General features: G+C 43.8%; 1 long non-coding RNA gene across 1 annotated transcript; it reads right to left on the reverse strand.

Moving 5' to 3' along the window:
- Window positions 1-233: 233 nt before the first annotated feature.
- On the reverse strand, window positions 234-2,020 carry LOC144584227 (uncharacterized). The gene is made up of 2 exons (XR_013538348.1): window positions 1,886-2,020; window positions 234-1,315 (listed from the first exon to the last, which is right to left on the reverse strand). It is a non-coding gene; the product is annotated as an uncharacterized LOC144584227 (long non-coding RNA).
- Window positions 2,021-5,800: the final 3,780 nt, after the last annotated feature.

Genomic DNA, 5,800 nt, shown 5'->3' on the forward strand with positions numbered 1-5,800 from the left:
TGAAGGGTGCTTTTTTTTTTTCCATCCACAGGAAATGTCACCTATTCAATGCTTGGGTGTAAGTTCCTGTTCAAGGCCAATATCCAAAGCTGGTGAAAAAAGGACAACTCTTTTTCCCTTCTGCAGTCAAACTGAGGAAGGAGGGACCAAACTATGCCTATCTTCCTCTGCAAAGGTGGATATATACACACCTATTTTAAAAAAAAATTTTTTGCAAAGTTTCAGAGATTTCCGGCTGCCCACGAGTGGGTTAAAAGATTCAGGAATATTACTGGAAAATTACCGGCGAAGTTGCCAAGCGCCTCTTTTGTTAGGGAGCCTGGCTGTTTTGTTATCAATAGCTGGCCTTTTGAATAGTTAGGAAAGACCTGAAAAAAGAATCCCTCTCCCTCTCTCTCCCACCCCCAGGCAAAGACTGAGAAGCAGCAGCTTATGGCTGGGCAAGAGACAGAATGAAGAGCTCAGTTCAGGCTCTGTAAACTTCACCGGGGGTCCATGGTAAGATGGCTTGCCCCCTCTCGCATCCTAAATTTATGTATTGTTTCAGTGCACACAAACAGGCACCGTGGATTGCAATGGTACACACACTGTGTGCATGGATTATGCTCATATTATGCTCATGGTGTGCATGAGTTATACTGGGTTTCCCTCCTTCAACCTCTCCTCCCCCCCTCCAAATCCTGTAGACGCATCTTTGCCCAGAGATTAGCGAGAGAAGTCCTGGATTTTTGACTCTTTGAATGGTTGAAGCTGCGTGCACCCATCTATGTGAAGCCAATACCTTTATCAATAAATACATATTTAAATAAATGCAAGCCTTTGGGAATACATTAAGTACATATTTATGAAATGCACGCATATTTATTTATGACGAAACAAACGTTGCCAGTTGCTACACTTTCTTGCAAAAGGTGCCAATCCCAGATAAACGAAGCACTAGTGTCTCCTGCTCGGAGAAGTGGGGTTCACATAGATTCTCTCTGTGTGTATGTCTGTGTATCAAAGTTTTGGACAGCACTGATTTCCTGAAATCTTTCCAGCTGTATATGACTTTCAGAAGAGAGCCTGTTTTTTTAAAAAAATTATTGTAGAGCCAGAACAGAAGTGGAATGTTCCGGATATTCCCATCACCACCTTGATCTTTCTTCTGCCTCTGGTAGCTTCAGCTCATTTATCTTCCGCCGGAGGGGCCTGGCCCTCTGTTTTACTTGGCCGCTGCATCTGGCGTATTCTTTGGGTGTGTGACTTCACCCACTTGTGGTGCTGATGATCGTTCCCAGCACGGGTGATCCAGACGGACCAGGTCTGAGCCCTCCTGCAAGGTAAAGAGAAGGAGCAACGTTATGATGGAGCTGCAGGAAAGGAGAGACGGATGGATGAAGAGGCGAGGGATCGTCCTGGAAGGGTCGCTTATGAATATGGCGTTGTATGGAGGAGCCTCGCGTTTGCATACAGAGGTTGATCTAACCATCTCTTGCAGAGGTTGATCTAACCAGAGGTTAGATCTAAGCAGAGGGTGCTCTAACCATCTCTTGCTCCCCTTTGATTATTTGAAATATTGTTGTGAACTCATTGCCTGGCCCCATCTTTGCTGTCCTTCCGCAAGCAAGCAAAAATCTTTCTCTACAGGCAGGCTTTTTTAAAGCGACTGGCTGTCTGAAAAGCTTTTTTTAAAAGTAACTTGGATTGTTGTGCTTTGTAGCTTTTGAATGCATTCTTAGTATTTTCAGGCAACAGATAAGTGAATTTGCGGATGGGGGGGACTCTACCGTGATTTAAATTTGTTTTTAGTTTTGATTATATTTACCATTTATACCATTTACAATTTTATTTACCAATTTTAATATAATATTTGTTTAATTCTTTCTAATATTTGTATACTTACTGTTTTTAGCTTTCACATATTGTCTTTTTAATGATGGTATCCAGAGACCAGGAGTTTGAATCCCTACTGTGCCTCCTGAGCAAAGAGCCAGCCTGGGTAACCTTGGGCAAGCTGCACAGTCCCAGGGCGCCCCCTAGAGGAAGAGAATAGTAAAGCACTTCTGAGTATTCTCTACCTGGAAAACCGTGAAAAAGTCAGGACTGATTTGACAAGACATTATTATTATTAAATGTAACAAGTTAAAAAAAAAGCAATTGAAGTCAAGTGGTTTAATATTCTAAAGCATTATCAAAGAATTAAAGTATATAATTTATTAAAATATGCAATAATAAACCAGATTTATTTGTTACTTAACTTAAACCAGGGCTTCTTTTTACTGCATTTTAAAGATTGTGTCCTTCCTCTAAGGAGCTTACGTACATGGCTCATTGATGCATTTTATTTTCACGACAGCCTGTGGGGAAGATTAGACTGAGAGATATATCACGACACGATTTTGCGTCCAAAAGACAAACAAGTCGGTCTTAGATCAAGCTTGAACACTCCCTAGAAGTGAAAATGAATTCCCTGAAGATGCCATATTTGGAACACATCGTGGGTTAAAAGAAGTCTTGCTGGAAAAGACTGGGAAAAGTCGGAGGCAGCAGGAAAAGAGGAGGACCTAGTGTGAGATGGATGTGCTCAGTAAGGGAAGTCACAGCATTGAGTTTGCAAGATCTGAGCAGGCCTGTTACAAACAGATTTGTAGGATTTACATAAAATAGAGGTGGCTTGACAGCCCATAACAACAACAACAACAACAACAACAACAACAACAACAACAACAACAACAACAACAACAACAACAACAACAACAGGATTTTGTGTGGTATTTCACCATGATGAGAATACAACTGAGTATAACATCCCACGGGGGGGGGGGAGCTACAATTGGGATTATGTGTGTGTGCTTCTGAAGGGGACGTGTGTGTTTCTACCAAGGCACACGTCTGCACTTATAACAGAGAGCAATGTGTAGCCTGCATAATTAACTTGTAAACCGCTCAGAGAGTGCTTGAAGCACTATGGGGCGGTATATAAGCAGCACGCTTTGCTTTGCTTTGCTTTGCTTTAGCAAAGGAAAAAGGAAATGGTGTAATGGAACTGAACCAGCTCAAATCTGGGGCAAACGATACAGGAACCAATTCTGGAATTAATTTTAGAACTTCTCCTGGCTGAACTGGAATTCAGAGGGAGTGGAATGTCAGGCACAGTCAAGGAGTAAAAAAAAAAAAAAGAATACCATACTGCAACTAAGCCACAACATGTGTGCATACATATTCTTTTATTGTTAAGCACAGCCCATACTTGTTCCTCTCAGATTATAAGCGCCTCCAGGCAGCAACCTCTCCTGTAGTACTCTGTAAACCACCATGAATGCTAAGGACACATAGAAGGAAGAGGGAGGAGACCGCTATATTGTGTGTGGGGTTTTTTTTTTTTTATAACTATTTCTAAAGAGCCACTGTGGGTTTTTCCTTGGGACAAAAAGTGTGGGGTATTAAGTTCCATAAACAGATAAATACGCTTAAGGCCCATGGGCAAGCCCCCCAGAGACTGTGGGGCCACCTGGCTGGCCACGGGCGAAGGATCAGGCCCCTCCACTGTAGGAATTCTCAAGGGTTCTCGATCCAGCCATAAAACCTTTCCCTGTTAAGGCTGGACAGTGCAAGGAAGCTGCAGACTAGAGGCGATAAGTGAAGCGAAGGGCCTAGCAAGAAAGCCATCCTCAATTTGTGAAAAAGCGGACGCAACCGGAAAAAGACCTGCAGATCAGTCCTGGCACCTTGGAGCAAGAAAATGCACAAATTTGATCCAGAGCAGCTGCATCCGATACCCAAAAGCCCAAAAAATGCTGTACATAAGACGTCCAGGTATGTATGTGTGTACGGGCAAGATCTGTGTACAGTAGCACCCTCTTATCCGCGGGATCGGTATCTGCTGATTCACTTATCAGCTGCTGAAATTACTAAACTGCCCACACCCCCAGAAATACATATTTAGATGTATTTCCAGAGTATATTTACCAGAACTGGCCACTAAAGGTAGCCAGAGAACCATGCAATGTATAGTGTTCTATACGTCCATATTTTTCAGTATCCACGGGGTAAGGGGGCTTGGAACTGCTCCCCCACGGATACTGTGGTCCTACCGTATAAGAAGCCTGTGCCACAACAGTGATGGCAACATCAGACATAGAATGAGCCTCTGACAGCTTAGACCCCGCATGGCAATGTGGGTTATATCTGAGAATGGCAATAGACGAGGGTCACCTCTGGAATAAAATCTTTTTGTCATGTGTTATAAGTTCAAACCGTTGAAGAATTGATGCTTTTGAACTGTGGTGCTGGAGGAGACTCTTGAGAGTCCCCTGGACTGCAAGGAGGACAAACCTATCTGTTCTGAAGGAAATCAACCCTGAGTGCTCCCTGGAAGGACAGATCCTGAAACTGAGGCTCCAGTACTTTGGCCATCTCATGAGAAGAGAAGACTCCCTGGAAAAGACCTTCATGTTGGGAAAGTGTGAAGGCAGGAGGAGAAGGGGACGGCAGAGGATGAGATGGAGGGACATGACTTTGACCCAACTCCGGGAGGCAGTGGAAGACAGGAGGGCCTGGCGTGCTCTGGTCCATGGGGTCACCAAGAGTCAGACACAACTTAACGACTAAACAACAACAAATAAGTTCAAAACAGGGGTGCATTAAATAACAGGAACAAGCGTGGGTGGTATCTTTATCAGACCAGGAAAATCTCACAAAGAGGTGTTAGCTTCTGAATTCCATAACCTTCTTCATCAGGCCGGGCCTTAGCTGGACAGCTCAGTGGTTTAGGTATACAGAATTTGATTCTCCCTATGGTGCCACCTGGGAGAAGAACCAGCCTGTGTCACCTTGGGCAAGCTGCACAGTCCCAGGGCACACCCACACCCCCCCGAAGAAGGGAAACCACTTCTGAGTATTCTCTACCAAGAAAACCATGAAAAGGGTCCCTTTAAGTCAGAACTCACTTGATAGCACATTACTATTATTGTTGTTGCTGCTGTTATTGTTTTGTCGTTGTCGTCTTTTTAAAAAAAACTAGATATAAGTACCACACCCTTTTTCTTCTGTTTCATATCATGGATGTTTGATCTGAGAGAAAGCTCCAGAAGAAAGGAAGAGGAAATTGAGAGTCATTCAGCCCTCAAGGATTATGAGCGGATACAGCTTTGCTCTTGGGATGCAGAGACACCTCCATCAACTTGCTTTGATCCAGGAAAGAAACAGTAGGGGGCATTATAAGATAGAGCATGGGTTCCCCTTGCAACAAGGCATATCTTTCGTTTCCTTCCTTTTAAAATCAGAATGTACACAGTTTTGCTCATTTCTTCTTGTTTTGGGTGGTAAGAACTTGAAATGGAAAATGGAATTTTAAAAAAATTCATGAAAAAGTTAAATGAGCAATAGCTGTCCAAGCCCAGGACTCTGAATGCTTAAGTTGCATGAAGTCTGAGGTCCCTTGCCCATACATTCAGCCATAATATTTCTGTGGATGCAGGGCAGCCATCTTCCTGCCTCCCCTCCCTGAAAAGTCCCCTTATATTTCACACTCATAGGGCAGGGAAAAACAAATTGAGAAGAGTTGCACCCCTTTGAATCTGGGTCGTGCCATTCGGTCGCCATTCCTTCTTGAAGAATGTGCCCAAAGCCGGATGGAAAGGGCTTGAGCTTTTGAAAAGGTCACGCAGGAAAAGGTGGAAGGAGCTCGTTTCCTCACCCCTGGCAGAATCAGATTGAGATTATTAGACTCAGGAAAGGGAAGTCAGGGGAAGAGTCTCTCAGCAAATCCACCAGGTTCTGTGTAAAGGGCAGGTGGACATTTATGGAGCCACGCTTT

The sequence above is a fragment of the Pogona vitticeps genome, chromosome 9 (genome assembly GCF_051106095.1).
Source record: "Pogona vitticeps strain Pit_001003342236 chromosome 9, PviZW2.1, whole genome shotgun sequence".
In the NCBI taxonomy this organism is placed as follows: Eukaryota; Metazoa; Chordata; class Lepidosauria; order Squamata; family Agamidae; genus Pogona; species Pogona vitticeps.